Source organism: Festucalex cinctus, chromosome 1 (genome assembly GCF_051991245.1).
Source record: "Festucalex cinctus isolate MCC-2025b chromosome 1, RoL_Fcin_1.0, whole genome shotgun sequence".
Classification (NCBI taxonomy): domain Eukaryota; kingdom Metazoa; phylum Chordata; class Actinopteri; order Syngnathiformes; family Syngnathidae; genus Festucalex; species Festucalex cinctus.
Window position 1 is genome coordinate 37,834,287 of NC_135411.1, and position 17,244 is coordinate 37,851,530.

Sequence of the window (17,244 nt, forward strand, 5' to 3'; positions counted from 1 at the left end):
GCCATTGAAATGTGATCTCACATTACAACAACAGACAATCACACTATGCTTGTATGATACTGCACAAATGTTGTACAGTGTAGTAAATATTCAACCTACTGTCCAGTCAGTATGACGAGATTGCAACTACACAAAATGTTTGGTTAAGTTTATTGTTGCCAACCGAGGCTCAACCAGTTTTTGAATCCAAGATTCACATACTTCTTTCACCCTGGATTATGACATACTGTTCAATAAAAACATGGAAACATTATATAGCATTAAAGAAAACTGTACTGTGCTCATCTATTTTTGTTAATTAGATGGCACTCAGAACATACCGTATGACCAATTTATGCAGAAATCCAGATAATCCCACATAGTTCACATACTTTTTCTTCGATAGACACATTCACTCACGAGTTCACCGTGCTGCCCATAGCCTATTAAACAGATATATAAACCTATGGCTCTAGATTAGTTATTAGAGTGTGAGGCAGTAAGTGCTCGCTGGAAAATAAATATGCTTCCTGTCCCACCTCAGAGTCCCCACACCAAATTGTGTTATGGCCTACTATGTACTGTCAGGTTAAATTGTGTACACCACATTTTACCACGCTTGGCTACATTTCTCATTTGCACTTGCCGTGGCAAATATTTTGACAAGTTAAAAACTTTCATCTGTCATCCACAGCAAATACAACCTGTTACGTTGACCCAGCCTGTCACGTGTCATTGTCTCACAACAGCAAAAAAAAAAAAAAAAAAAAATCCGTATCATAAACCTCCCAAATGTTGCTATGGGGCAGCTGTGGCCACATGATTAAGCTGGTTATCTGCCACCATGGTTTCATACCGCGAACTGCTCACCGGGCACTTAAGCGGCCCCTTGTTCCAGTGTTTGCTCACTTTGATGGGTCAAATGCAGAGGAGTACATGTGTGGACATGACTTTTCTTCTGCTTCTTCTTTAGTGAAACGAAAATTGCCTAAACTAGATAGGCCTATACATGGTACAAATACTTTGACTGTCAAAAATATTCAAAGTGGACGCCTATGAAAAAAATCAATATGGGTGAGCAGCATTGCTGTACTTACAGAGTTTCTGTGGTCTGAATCTCTGCAGCTGTCTCTCTGGAGTGTCAACTGGAGAAAACACATACAGACAATACAATTAGATGGCCGATATGTTTAACATACATGCCAATTTCATTTAATATCAGGAAGTGTTGTGATCACTCTTGCATTTTGTAAACCAAAGGCAGGTTGGCTAGTCAAATACAGCACCATCATTCACCATCAACGTTGGAAGTGTAGCTGTTGAAAAAGTGGTGTTACATGAGTAATAGGGACTACAACTACTACTCAGTGTTTGAAGTGGGCCAGAACGCACCGGTACGGAGAGCCGGCACTTTTAAAAATCTCCCTTGAGTGTTCCAGTACTTCTCAATGTGCAAAGAACGTACTGTCACAGTCTGTCAGCGTTTTGGTACGCTTGACAATACATATTTTGATCCCAAAATGCTGTTCCGCCGAGGCCGTTCGTCCACTGACTTACATATAATATGGAAGTCCGTGCGCTGATCACCAAGTGCATGATTACTCCAGTTGTGATATATATCTATGCTGTAAGAGAGAAGCGTGCTTGCGGCATTCAACGTGATGCTAGCATAGCCCGGTGCTTTTTTTTTTTTCTCTACATTACAACAGACCACGTCGGGTCCATTCAAATGGTTAATTTGAACCCAATTATTCTCTTTGTTCAGGTCATGTCTCCTTCCAACTGTTATTTTTTAATATATTGAGTGCAACGTGGGTTGGAACTTCAAAATCATTGCGTGGCGTGTGGCAGGCATTATGTTCTGGAAAAACAACTGCACAAAAAACGGAGATAATAATTATTAATTTATATATTTACTGTTTGACTTTGTTTCTTGTGTTATCCATCGCACAGAACTTTGCTCCACACTTTTTTTTTTTTTTTTTTTATGTTGATTTATGTGTAATAGTTATACGTCAGCAATTGTAAAATTTTATACATTTATTTTTTACTATTCCTCTCTGGCTCATTTGTTTTAAATTGTACATTTTTTGTTATTTGTCAAGGATTATATATTGAAAAGTAATTGTTAAATTGATTTAAAAAACGTTTTACTGTTAAACAACAATGAACATTTTTTACATCCAAATAAATAAATTTTAAAAAAGGGTACCGTTGAGTACCGGTAATCGATTCCCAGGTACCGAGTATCGGAACAGTATCAGTTCAAATGGAAAGGTACCCATCCCAATGTGCTACCAAAGACCATTTTTCCTACGACCAGAATAATGTATTTGTTGCCAAATGCAAAAATAGATGTAAACTTCAAATATGCTGTCAGCATGGTCTGGCCAAACTGCAACCAGTTTGTGTTGGAGTACAAAATGCATTATGTCTAGAACACATCTCCTTGTTATTCTCTGGTACAGGATAAATGTAAGGATAAACAAAATGCTGAGCTGAAACGGTTAAGTTGATGCTGCAAATGTTTGTTCAGTCATTATTCCCTTAACCACTTGTTACACCATATTTTGAGTATTTTTTTCAACAAATTAAAAGTAAAATTGACCTGCACATATTTGAGCCAGGCAGCCCAAGACACCCCTACACACACACCTCCACCCACACACACACGCACACATAATCATGTTGTCTAATCAACATCTTGATATAATAAGATATAATATGATATTGACCCACATCCTTGGTTGGGTCTATTCCTTTGCACTCTGGGAATACTGCCACCATCATTTGGCAGAGTTAGGAAAGGAATCACCTCTGTCAATCAACACCCTCACTATCTCCACTGTAACTGCTTCTCTCCTTCAATTTTTATCCAATTTACATTTGTGAGCCAGACAAGAAAACCTTGTAATGCACTACACTTGTATCTGTTGCCAAAAATGTAGTCTTGATATATCAGATATAAACATCATGAGGTCATTTAAAGTGTTTCAAATGTACTTGTAAATTATGTATAGCCTTTCAATAGCATTTTGGTTGGCATAGAACACCTTTTCTGTCATTCTTCTGTTTTGGTCTTGCACTTAACCTCATCAGCTGTCTTGGGATGACATTTATATTATTTATCTGTAAGTTGGCATAAGAAGACTAGAATGGGCCTGTGGCAGAATAAACAAATTAATTTCTGCATCTAAAGCAATGTTAATAATACTATACAGTAGCTGTTTTCATACAGCCACCGCAATGGCAATGAAAGTAAGCAAACCTCACTGGATGAAGTCATTTGTGGGTGCTATGAACTCATTACCACAATAAAGATGACAGTATAATCAAAGTATGCATACATAGCCTAAATAATGTATGCCGATTGTGACTCATTATGCATTCATTAAACAGTATTGTACATGTTTGTACTTAAAGGAAACAAAATTGGAGCTTTTCTTAAAAAAAAAAAAAAAAAAAAAAAAAGACGGCGCTGCTTATCACTCCAACCAAACTTTGCTGCTGCTCAACTGCTCTCAATTTCTCAATTATAACAGCTGATCTAAGCAAGCTGACCAAGCTCAAGGAAAACAGTTAACTATGGAGATAGAACACATTCGTTAACACATTTTTGCTGTACCATTTTATCCCTTCTTCCGTGTAAAAAAATAAAAGAAAAATTGCCTAGTGATATCACATGGCAAATATTGCGCCATAATAAAGAAATGTCAATGTGTGTCGGTATGCTTTTTTTTCATCTAGAGTAGGTAAATGCACATCAATACGCAAAAGAACATTTTACTGTAGTTACCAAACCCATTTTTGTGCTAACAATAGTTCCTTCATTAGTTACTGTTTGACTGCTTAAACCGCTCTTTTCTCTCTTTCTGGGGAACACCAAAGACAGCACATTAGCCTTGATTGAACCAACCTCTATAATCAACAACATTTATCAAACTCCGAGACCCTTAATTTAGTCATTTATCACACTGTTTGGGCTGCCTGATTAGAATGATAAACTCTCATCCCTCTCGCCACTCGGGCTGCCTCTGAATGAGTACTCGAATTGAATAAGTAGATGTTCTACCCTGACTGATGACTGTTCTCGCTCACATGAACTAGCCAAACAACTTTCTGGTCTTGGCTGATCGAATAGGGAACAGCAATATTCTTGATACGTGTTTATTACCTCCACCAGAAGATTTGGTTTATGGTTGCATTCAGTGGTGTAGTTGTCCTTGGAGAAGTGGGTATACTCTTAAATTCCACATTTTTTTTTAAGTAGTCCAGAAAACTGTCCTGAATGACATGTACAAAAAATCCTAAATTTTTACTCATCACCCTGTATATGAACCGTCATACTCTGCCGACAATTGGCTCATCAGTCCTCATGGGTAAAGTTAGTCAATCTAATCAGCGAAGGCATCGACTACCAGCCAATTAGAGCCAAAGGAGGGTGGGCCATGGCAAGGCAAGGCAAGTTTATTTATATAGCACATTTCATACACAAGGCAACTCAATGTGCTTTACACAAGGAAAGACAACACATAAGCATCAAGAAACAGTAGTTAACATTCAGAGGAAGAAAAATAAATGAAAATAGGTTACAAAATTTACTAAAAAAGAACATACAATAACAATAAAATAATAATAAAAACACTTAATTAAAGCTGTTTAAAAGTCCCTAATCAAAGGTATAAGAAAAAAGCAAAGTACAGTATGTAATTGACATGTGTCTCCTATTACATTGATTAACAAACACTAATGTCTATGCTCAAATTCAGATTTTGGTTTCACCAGGAAAAAAAAAACAAGTCTGTGGGGGCGGGAGCTGATGTGAAACTGAGAAAAGATGGACAATCTATCAGAGTCTTTGCACAAACACCATCTATATCCGGTAGAATCATTTTGAATTTCCTAAAGAAGAAATAATCTGAGAATCTACTAAGTACATGTCAACTGGGCAGACAAAGGAAACCAACAACAATTGAGGACAAAAACATTTTGACTGCTATAAGAATATGCCCTAATACAACTCGAAGTGAGATTAGCAAAAACTTCCAGAGCTCAGAAGTGAATGTAATGTCATTAATATGAACACAAGTACAATGGTAGCACTACTAGACTCACTAACAAGAAGACCAGCACGTCGGTCAGGTTGTACAGTAATTTGCTGAAAAGTACAAAGATGAGTCTCCAGATGTTGGGACAAAGTGCATAGACGGACAAAAAGAGATGCATGGTAATTCAAAGAAATAGGCAACTCATTTTACTGCTTACAGGATTTACCATTAGTCTTATACTCTATAGTGAATCTGGAATAAAAGGCAAGAAAAACCAAAGTCAACCGAACTACATAAGTCCTTTGCGAGGGTCACCTGGTATGACTGAAACTCACCGCACAGGAAAAAAATAAAAAATAACAGAGGCGATAGCGCGTTTGATTGCAGATTCTGTAAAACAGAATGTTTGTGTTTATTTTGATATAATTGCATTTGCCACATGCAAATAATGTTAGGTACTGTTGATCTACTACTCTAGCTGCACTACAAAGCTACAGACACAAGAAAGTTGAAACTTTGCAATTTGAAAAAATTTTTGTTGTTGCATTTCATTTATGACGAAAAATGTCTGAACGTTATTTTTTATGCCTTATAAAAATGTGTAGGCTACTGTGCCTCATTCGTTTACAATTATTACGGCATTTTATATTGCAGCACTACTGGATTAATTTGTGACATTCATTAATATTACTTACAAATAAAGTGTGAAAATGTAAGCAAAGTGTCACGCCGCCACCGGCGTGACGGCTCATGCATTTATTTTGTGTCCATGTTTCCGTTTTATTTTGAAAATTCTAACTCTCTTCTCACCCCAGGTCACTTGGCCTTCCTGCCGCTCCCTAATTACCGGTCCCCGCCCATGATTACCACCACCTGCCACCAATCAAGACACACAATAAAAGCCATCTGCATTCTCCCCTCCGTGCCGAAGTGTCACAGTCAGTGCATGGAAGCGTCCCACAGTCCTCATGTCCTCGTTCATGTTGCCTTGTCTTTTTGCCTTGTCTTTTGTGCCTTTTCCTCCCCAGCGGAGCGCCTTTAGTTACCCCTTGTGCCTTGAGCCCTTTTCCCTCCCTAGCGGAGCGCCTTTTGTTGTCCCCAGTACCTTTTGCCTGTTTTTCCTCCCTAGTGGAGCGCCTTTTGTTCTCCACTTTTTTGACTCCCCGTTCTCCTCTCAGTTTGAGAGGAGACAGCTGTTGGCCGGAAATAAACCTGTTGCCTTGGTGGCCTACCTCAATCCTGTGTCTGAGTCCTACCTCTCCTTGTCTTGTCACAAAGTATGTTGTATATTTTTTCATGGAAGAACTGCAAATATATCTATATCATGGTATATCGTTATTGTGATATAAAATGACCCATATCGTGATTTATTTTTTTTCCCATATCGCCCAACATTTACTTTACCTTTACTAAACCTAAACAAAATAGAGGTCATTGCTTTCAGCCAAAAAGAAAAGAGGATTGCCGTTATAAAACACCTTGAGTCACTGTCTTTATCTTGGGGTGCTAATAGACTTAGACCTGACTTTCACCAATCATGTCAAATCAATCACTAAAACAGACTTTTTTTTTTTTTTTTTTTGCAGCTGAAAAAAACATATCCAGACTGAAGGTCTGCATGCTCCAAGCAGACCAAGAGAAGCTTATCCATGCTTTTAATGCATCTGTACTAGTTCATTATGGATTCTCATGTTGGTCCTATTTTTGTTTTCCGACAGTTAAAACAATGTGGTGTCCCCCAATGTAGTTACAACAGAAAGAATATGTAAATGTCATCAACTGGTTTTCTAAAGTGTAATTTAGCTGAAATTGCCACAGGCATGAGAACACATGAACACACTGTGTACCTTTGTGTGTTGAAGTGCCTTTGAGGAATGTGGGGACACTCAACAGCTTGAAAGTGAATCAGGCTCTGGTTGCGACGCTTTTTTTTTTTTTTAACCCTGCCTCACTCAAGAGGCGGCATATCAGAAGCTCATAAGTCAGACAACATCAATCTATTTTCTGTACAGCTGATCCATTCCTGACTCGGGTTGCAGGTGCCCTAAGTTACCAATCTCTTATGTTCCATGTTCCAACACTTCCAAGACAGTGATCATGAAAAACCTCTTTGGTATTCTACCTGCTGCCCTACCATTTACTGGTCATCAGTCCAGGGTTCCCAAGAACATGTCCTGGAGGGGAGATATATTCACTTTTACAGATAAATGATTTTTGAAAAGGCGTGCGTGAGGCCAGCTATGCTTGAGCCGGGGGTCCTTTCTTTGACAGAGGTCCTTTGACAGAGCTGGGGTCCGGTAAGCTCGCAAACTTTTTTGTTTTTCCGGGTACAGTACATGCATTCTCACGACAAACGTGATGAAATATGGCTTGTCAAAAGTCAGAAAAGTGGACACTGAAAAGTGAATGGACTGAGGTGAATGCTTTAATTTTACTGGCAACGAGAGCTACGAGCCCCGTGCATCAGCCTACGAGTGCTCACCACGCGTGAAACTTGGACTTTCATATAGCTCGAAATTCACAAAAAATTGTTTGTACCCAGTAGGGGTTGAGTCGACAAGTCCACTGTACCATCTTGTATCGATATTTAGAGCTTGAAGTCAACTATGGTAATCAAGATTTGTTTTCTTGTCTTCCATTCAGCCAATTTACAGAGGCTTTGCGATATCCTAGCACTTTGCCTTAAATTGAATTAAATCACTTTTTCGACTGCATTCATGCGAGATGAAGCCTCGTTCAGACTTGGAACCATTTCAACAATTAGTTCGAAAAAGGGTTCATTTCTTGACGTTCACTTGCACACGGAACCACCTGTTGGCCAGTTGTATAATGAAAGACATCTGTATCTTAACCACACTGTGCAGTGGCAGCAACATTAATTAATTGTGGCGTTGTCCGTGTTACATCTCAACAAATGCAGTCAGTCATTTGTTTTCCTAAAAAAAGATATACATTACTAATATATCAATAATTGTCATATACGGTATACAGAATATTGTTTTCTGATATAAGAGATACATTATCTACTCGAAGAAATGCTCCTATCGTGCTTAGTAAATTGCTTAAGCACTTTGGAAGAAACTCTCTCCTCGTTTATCTACATTTCTTTTCTGGTCCTCAGACTCTTTGTTTCAGGCTTGTCATGCTTTCAATACTTTTCCTATTTTTACTTGACCTGTCTTCCCCTCAATCCTGCATTTCTGGCAAACCATTCTTCTTTCACTATTCCATCCCTCTCTCCTCCCAATCTCCATCTCACAGTGCGATGTATGCATACACTGATTGAGTTTGGATTAGCCAGGCCGCAGAATAGTAGGCATGTGAAGCTAGAGGGAGAATAATAAAACTGTCAAATGTTGTGGGAGTGGGGTAGTGGGAGGATAAGAGAATGAGTACAAGAAAGTACAGGAATAAGAGGGCCATTTTATTACTGCAAATTCAAAAGTACTGGATATTTAGAAATTGACTACAAAAATACAAGATAAGTAGTACTTTGTCTTTATTTATTTTACAAAATGGCTTTTTCCTAACCTGGCAATAGCCAGATGGATATGCGCTTCACTCAAGTGAGTTCTCCGCAATATCCATCTAGTACCTCTCCACAGTAATTTGTACAAATAATTACTTGTGCTTTTGCATATTTAGAAAAATGCTACAGTATATAAACCAATTTATTCCAATTTATTTGTAATATGGCAGTAGGGTTATCCCTTAAGCGATTCCATGTCCATTTTTTGGATATTTGATTTTTATTCAAAGAAAAAAGCATCGGGGGGAATATTGGGACCATACCATCAATATCCCCAGGGTTGTTAATACATAAAAAAATAAAAAAATAAATCCAACCATGCTGACTTTTGTGAAGTGTAGCAGTTCGAAGCTAAATAAGAAACACCATTATCAAGCACTGAATCCAGTATTTGGCGCTATAGACTCCCATTATAATTGCTAATTTTTGATGCACTGTAAACGCCGTGTGTTGTAATGCATTTCTCGTGATTTCTGTTTCAATCCATACAGTGGCGAGTCGACAAACAGCAGAAAGTGAAGATTATGTGTTGAAAGTGTTTACACCCACAAACCAAGAGGTGGCGCCAGAGACAAACTAATGATTTTTGCTCCTTCACAATGGCTGCAGAATGCTGCAAAAATAATGCGCCGAAAACTTCGGATTTCTAGAAAAGTTGTGTGTGGTGCTTTTGCATTGCTGGCTGGAGTTATTTTGCAAAATAAAGTGAGTTTGAAATTTGTACATTGGAGAATGCACGTTTGTGTGTGCAAGACCTGCAGGTGCGTCACTGTCAAAGACTGTGGTAGTCTTGGGAAAGCTAGAATTGTTGTTTGATGTTGCTATCTCAAATCTTATTGGTCTAGCGTTTGAATGTGGAAATTTCCCACCTCTTCCTATTGGATAGCGCTGTTTTGAACGACTTTAGAAAACTTTGCTTAGCATTTGCGAGCATAAAGGAGAGCAGCTCACACGTACAATGAAGCGGTATTTCACTGAGGCAGAAGTTCTCGAACTGGTCATGCAGGATGGGGAGGATTTTTCCTCCTCGGATGATGAATCCGATCAGGATTTCATCACTGATTGCCCTGCTGAAACGATTCGGATGAGGAGGACGACGAAGACGATGAGGACGGCGAGGGCGAGGAGGTAAAAGCCAGCTGGCACTCATAAAAATGGAAAAATCGTGTGGTCTGCAAACCACGAAATAGCTGGACATTTCCTGCCTCCGGCCATTCCTATTCCAGGAATATGCCATGGCCAGGGTTAGCAGCCCCGAGTTGGCGTTTAATTTATTTTTTACGGAGGACATCATCCAGCGGGTCGTGGACATGACCAATCTGCAAGGGAACCGGACGATCGGGGAATGGGTGCAGGTCACATCGCAAGAGATGCGCACCTATTTAGGGCTGCTGATCCTGGTTGGACTTTATAAATCCAGGCATGAGGCAACCATCAGCCTTTGGAATCAAAAGACGGGACGTGCTTTTTTTTTACAAAGGCAATGTCGCACGGTCGTTTTATAAAAATAAATCGGCTACTACGTTTTGACGACAAGCTCCGGAGGCCGCAACGGCATCATGAAACGAAGATGTCGCCAATTATTGAAATGTGGAGGGCTTTGGAACAGTTTGCTTCCGCGAATGTTCAATCTTGGCAGGGACGTGTGCATAGATGAGCAACTGGTGTCATTCAAGGGGCGCTGCCCCTTCCGCAAGTACATGCCATCAAAACCGGGCAAATATGGAGTTAAAATCTGGGCGCTATGCGACGTCAAAACTGCATATGCATGGAAATTGGAAGTCTACACGGGCAAGCCTCTGGGGGGACAGCGGGAGAAGAACCTGGCCATGCAGGTGGTTTTAGGATTATGTGATTCCCTGGAGGGTCACACCCTAACAACTGACAATTTTTTCACCTCATTTCCCCTGGCTGATGAACTCAAAAAAAAAAAAAAAGGCTTTGGTAGGGACTCTGAGAAAAAACAAGCCCGAAATTCCACCGCAGCTGCTCAAGCTGCAAGACAGAGCACTGTTATCAAGCTGCTTTACATTCACGAAAAATTACTGTTTGGTGTCCTATCTCAGGTGCAAAGGGGTTGTTGACCGCCTGGACCAGGTAAGCACATGTTTTATCTTTGTCAATCAAGCTTTCTTGTCATCAGATATAGTGTGTGATTTCATCTGATTTTTTGTTTTTGTTTTTTTTATGTGTGTGTTTTTCCAGGCATGTGGCACTTACTGTGTCCGCCGACGGGCACAGAAATGGCCAATGTGTGTCTTTTACCACATGGTGGACATCTCTTGCTTTGATGTTACATATTATTCACAGAAATCAACCCAGACTGGAACCAGGCAAAGAGGTTCCAAGAGGAGACTCTTCCTTGAGCAACTTGGAATGGCTCTCATTCAGCCGGAAATCTTGCGGTGAGCACCACCAAAAAACCCCAAGGTGAAGCTGCAGAAGTGGGAGCCACAGGTGGACTCTCAAAGAAGAGACAATGTGGACTTTGTAAAACCCCATTGAGAGCATCAAACACCTGCTCCAAGTGTGGCATACCTGTATGCCGAAAGCACATGCAGCAGATGAGCATGAATTGTTAAAAAAAAAAAAAAAGTTGTCTATTGTTCGTTTACATTCAAAAAGTTCACTATTTGTTCGCAATATTGTTCATGCTCTCTATTGTTCACTTATTCGTTCACTATTCTGCTCATTAAAAACTAGATGTGTATGGATAGGTCTGATGTCTCTAAATATTTTGAGTGGTCGAAAGTAAAAAAAATATTAATGAATGACTTACCGGTAGTTATCACATTTTGAAAGTGTTGTCCAACGTTTGGACTTCATGGTGTGTTAGCCGGCTAAACAATAGAAAATTACCATTGCCAAAAAAAAAAAAGACTGTTCCCAAAAAATGTGGCTGTTGTCATTTATTAACATATTCAAGGACGTAATTACATCATATCAAATATTCCAATTTGATTTATATATATATGTTACGCCCCTCCAGTCGAAAATTACGAGTCCAAGTGGTTCTTGTTACAACAGGCATTTATTGCGGTTAAGCATGCCGTGAGAACTGTACAAAATACAGAAAACAACATATTAAAGAGCGAAATAACACAAAATAATTCTCACAGAGAACATAAAAATATACACATTCAAGATATAACATCTATTTGTCATATAGATCTGTAAACATACCCTAAATAAACCTGCTAACAATGATAGCATGCTAATGGACTAGCGCTAGCATGCTAGCGAGCTAACAGTAGTACACTACTTCCAAAAGGCCTCGTAAATACTAACAGAAAGAGTGCAAATGCTTGCAAATATGTTACCTCATTGGCCGCATGTACTAGAGAGGAGTAAAATCGCTTCTTCTAACAGCTACAACAGCAGCTCTTCAGGATGACTTTCCATCGGCTTACCAGGAATAGCATAGCAATGCGTCAGTCATTAGCGTCCCCATAAAAAACGCACATAAAGAACATTAGTTCCACTATAAAAAAAAAAAAAAAACGAGCCCTTAAAACAACAAAAGTCTTACAAATGCATAAAATAAATCTTAATATTGAAATGAAATTAAACTAAATGTATTTAATTTCAAAGCTGACTCTCCTGGCAGCTACACTCCCACCAAAATCAATATTGATTTTGAAGTCAGGTAGAAGCAACAAAGCCAAATTACTCAGCTTCCATTTAGGTCCGATGTGTCATCTTACAATATCAAAACGTCGGTTACCGTTGCATTCCTGTCCGATTTACTCCAATTTGCTTCTGCTGCAAGTTCGAAGGTACTTCACTTTCCATCTATGCCAGACCTCATTTGCCAAATATTGATTTCTGCGCCATCCTTTGCGAAGGTAAAGATCTTCTCCTGATGGGGGGAGGACAGTTGAGGACCTCCTTGTCAGTTTGTGATTAGGCATTAAGACCTGCAGGCCCGTAGGATCATTGATATTGCTTTGTAGTGTCAAGCCTTTGAACTCCTTGGCACGGCTTCTGAGTCTAGTGACAGCCTTTCCTGACCTAGACCAGCTGAAGAACTTAAGAAACCGAAATTTCACTGACTTTTGTGTCGTCAAAGTTGGGTGCACTAAGGCCTTCTGACCTTCTAGATCTTCACCTGTGATCGCTCCCACCTTAATGTCTCCACTGGGAAAATTGTCACTCCACAGAAACTCAGGACCAGTAAACAAATCAGAGGACATGAGCTCCTTTTCTTTGAGGCCTCGTGATGTTTAATCAGCTGCATTTTCGTCAGACTTTACTTGCCTACACTGAGCTACATTGGTACAGGCACTGACTTGCTGAAGGTCATTTTCACCAAAAACGAGAAACGTTCTTGAATCTCCATGAGTCATCTGTCTCATGAACTCCAAGTCCTCCTTGTAATAGTCTTTCTTATTTCTTTTCATGCACTTTAGACGATATTCTGCACATTTTCGGTCATCTTGTAGACTTGGTTTATGTTCTTTAATTGTTAAAGGCATTTCACAGTGGCCCTCTTCATTGACTTTTATTTTCCTCTCAAGTATAGCTCCGAACCTTAAGTGATCTTGGGGGAATGTGATTCTTCTACTTTTCTCTCGCAGAGGTCTGATTTGAGCACCTTTGTCACATCTGTAGGAGAGGTTAATTCTTTGACTTGCGTTCGACATGTGTATTGGACTTCACTTGTTAAGTCAGTTGCTAATTTGGAGCACGGTGTCACTTGGTTGACAACGACAGAATGGCTACCTGCAAATGCATCTCCATAATCAGCAGTCTAGAGATAGACCGATATGCTTTTTTCAGGGCCGATACCGATTCCGATTATCGGTAGTCAAGGAGGCAGATAACCGATATTTGAAGCTGATATTCATTTGCAGTAAAAGTTAAAATGTTGGCACCAAATTTTTGAATAATGCAAACCCTAACCGTTCTTTACAATGGATTCTCACACTGCACTTTTCATTTTACATCCTTCTATCTGCAATAAGACGTTGGTGGCAGGGGGAGTTAAATGTGGGGGCCAATGTGACATTACCTTTTATAGCATTTGGGATACTTGTAGTTTTATTCTATAAATGTTATATTTTTATATTTTGAAGTTATAGGAGGAACCCTGTCATTCAAAATGTGCATCAGCTGTGGCATTACTTATTACTACAGCAAAAAAAAATAAAAAAAATTCCATGAGAAAAACTATTCATCCCTGAACACCATACAGTTCTTGTAGACCTTATTATAATTATTGTTATTGTTACCATATAGACAGTTTTGATAAGCTGAGGATCTTAAATCGAGAACAGCAATATCATGCTACTCCTCTCTACAAGAGAACTGTCAAAAGACACTTCATCATGTAGTTTACTGCCACTTAGGATGCCCCAATCAACGCAGAAAAAGGTAGAGTAAAATAACTTGGTTATAATAATAGTAAGAATAACTTGGTTAAACAGACATTGTTGCGGTGGACCGCTGCCACTTTCTGCTGTTTAATGTGTTTTACACTTATAGACACGTGTGTGTATATGGGCCCACTATTCTCTCACTACTGTACTGTACTGTATCACTTAATGGCACAGATGTACTTGTCTAAATAATAACTGGGCTGCAACATTGCTAATTCACATTAACAAGCACTGTCTTAGCTGTCCACATGAATAGTTACTCACACACGAGAAAGTTATACAACACACCAAACATGAGCTCATTATTCAAAGTATGAGGCACGTAACGAAATTACATCACTGAACATTAATTGCAGCCGACTACGGCCGTAGATGTTACATATTAGTGGCATCCATTGAGAGCATAATGTCCCAACTCACAGCAGACATGACGTGAAAAGAGAGACAAAACAAGCAAATAAGCACACTATACTTTAGTGCACTTCTCTACTAATGCCAAACATACGGAAGAGAACACGTTCGTGTAGTTAAACGGTGTTTGAGACACTTAATTAGTTACGGAGCGGACTTTAACGAGGTGCACAACGAGCTGTCAATCAAATCGACGTCGAAGCTTAAGGCACACAATGGCAAACCAGTGCGACAAATAAACACAATATAAAGTAACTAAACGCTATTTAGTGTCACTGTGGCATCTCACTGCATAATAACCGCTATGCAACAAGTAGTGGACGTGACCCAGAATGCAATGTGTGCGTCACGAGAGGTAAATATAATGACATTACTCTACTCTTAACATGGAACTAGACAATATAATAATGACAACTGTTAATATTTGGAACCTTTCTAACAAACATTATTTACTTAATTAAGTGAAAATGTGTGTGATTCCCTCCCCGAGTAGTTCAAGTAGCGAATTAGCTACTGGGTGTTAGCCTACATGCTAAGCTGAACACACCACTGTTAGCTAGCGGGGATTCAACGCAAGGCAATGCAGCTCCATTCATATAGTGCATTTAATACACAACATAATTCAATGTGTTTAGCTTATCATGGTGAAACGATCGGCGGAGTCTCTTCTCTTTTAACTTACCTTCGAAGCATGTGTCTGTCGCGTTGTGTCCGTGGGTGCGTGTGTGACCGGCTACTGTGATACAGGCATACACTACTGATTGGTTCTGGCTCTTGCACGGCTAACCAATCAAATGCTGCTATGGGCGTTACATTGCTGGAGTTGGACTCCATAACAGACAGAGACGCTCTGGGCTGCATTCGAAGCGAAAAGACGGAGTTTTAAATGGATCGCTCATATCGGCCGTCAGATTAATAAAACAGACCGATACCGATATGTACCAATATGTCAAATATCGGCCCCGATTATCGGCCCGACCGATTATCGGTCTATCTCTAATCAGAACTGGGTTTGGCACAGCCGACAATGCTCCAACCGAGGTCTGTTCTGATGGCAAATGGTTCATTATTTTTTCCTGACACAACCTCTCTGGGAAGAAGAACTTGAGAACAGTCATACCCTATGAGCAGACCAACTTCGCAATCTATCAAAGGAGCAATTTCATCTGCGAGGTGCTTCAGGTGGGACCATGCTATTGCTGTCTGTGGACTAGGAATGTGATTTACATTTACAGGAATAAACTCTCTTGAATATGCTGCTGGGAGAGTGATCTTCGTTGAAGAGTAAAGGCCTCTGACTTGCAACCCACTTAGCCTTTGACTTGGAGTAACTGTGGCCCTTGAAGACATGGTAGAGAGTTTCAGTTGTACAGGTTCCCTTTGAGCATCCAGACTTTCTGCTTTGTCTTGTAAAACAAATGTACTGTCACTTTGATTATCCAGGATTGCATATGCAAGTAGTTCTTTTCCTGGATTACTTACATTGGACAACCATACTGGTATAATTGTGGATGTGTAGGTACTGTTCCTGTCTCTTACTACTTGGTTAGATGTTGCTTCATCTTCATCTGATGCTTGACTTGAATGGCACCTTTCCTTTAACTGTTTTGTGTTCTGTGTTTGCTCATCTGCCTGACGTGGTTTACTTCTGACCACCTTGTCGCGGTCTTCATGCAAGCAAGTCGGATGCCTGCCCTTACACACATCACAAACACTTCTCTTTCCACATTTCTTTGATGGTGGCCTGGGTTCAAACATGCAAAACATAATTTCTTAGCTTGCACAAACTGGATTCGTTCTGTAAGGGTCATCTCTGTGAATTTGTGACAAGCACGAATAGTATGACCCGACTCATCACAAAACCCACATGCCTTAGTATCTGTATTTTCTTCCGAAATGCTTGCCAATACCTTTGCTCCAATGTTCCGGATCTTTGAAGACTTGGTCCTTTCAACTTCATTAAACTTTAGGGCATGAAGGGAAGTCACGGGATTACAAGCGATTTTAGCTTCCCTAGTGACAAACTGGACAAATTGACCAAAACTAGGAAAGGCTTTGGTGTCTTCTTCAATTTCCATTACTTTTCTGTTCCATCTGGCCGTCAACCAATCGGGAAGCTTGGAGAGCAATTTCTGATTTTCTCCACAATCGTTCAAAATTTCAAGACTCTTAATGGTTGACATTGCAGCTAGACAACCTCGAAGGAAATCTGAAAATTCTCTCAATTCAATACTTTCTTTAGGTCCTATCTTTGGCCATGACATGAGCTTCCATACCTCTCTTCAAGTAACTCCCATGCTGCACTGTAAGCTTCAACTGTTCCTAAAAGGACATAACTTTCAACTGCTTTCTTCACAGGCCCACCGATGTATTTACAGAGATAATAGATTTTCTCATTTGCTGGAATATTTTTTCTTCCTATCAGAGTTTGAAAGGACATCTTCCAGTCTTTGTACCTGAGTGGGTCTCCACAGAACACAGATGGTTCAGGTACAGGCAATCGACTTGCGTTGATTGACTCTGCTATTGCTTCTGAAAGTGTTGAAACATTGTTCTCTTGAGTTTCAGTGGTATCAAACCTCGCCAGACTAGGTGTCATTTGCGGTTCGATGTTTGTAACATGTCGTGGTCTTGACGTGTGATAACCCGAAATCTCATCAAGGTTGGGTGCAGACTTCTTTCGCACTAACTTCCAGTCATGAAGCAGCTCTGATATGTCGTCATCATGGTTGACTGCTTGTTCATAAACTTGCAGACGTGCTTTTGCAGCATTCATTCTTTTAACTGTCTCCAGGCGCTCTATTTGTCGTCGCTTCTCTTCTAAAGCACTTTCCTTTGCAGCATTTTCTGCTTCTTGTAATGCTAGCCTCTTTTTATTTTCTGCTTCAAGATAATCAAG

At 39.8% G+C, this 17,244-nt stretch overlaps 1 protein-coding gene across 1 annotated transcript in view; it reads right to left on the bottom strand.

Annotated features, from left to right (window-relative positions):
* rbfox1 (RNA binding fox-1 homolog 1) overlaps nucleotides 1-17,244 on the bottom strand; it is a 372,128-nt gene that overhangs the window by 308,340 nt on the left and 46,544 nt on the right. Inside the window, exon 2 of the mRNA XM_077534130.1 lies at nucleotides 1,077-1,124. The gene's annotated coding sequence lies outside the window, so the exon portion shown is untranslated. The remainder of the gene's footprint in view (nucleotides 1-1,076; nucleotides 1,125-17,244) is intronic.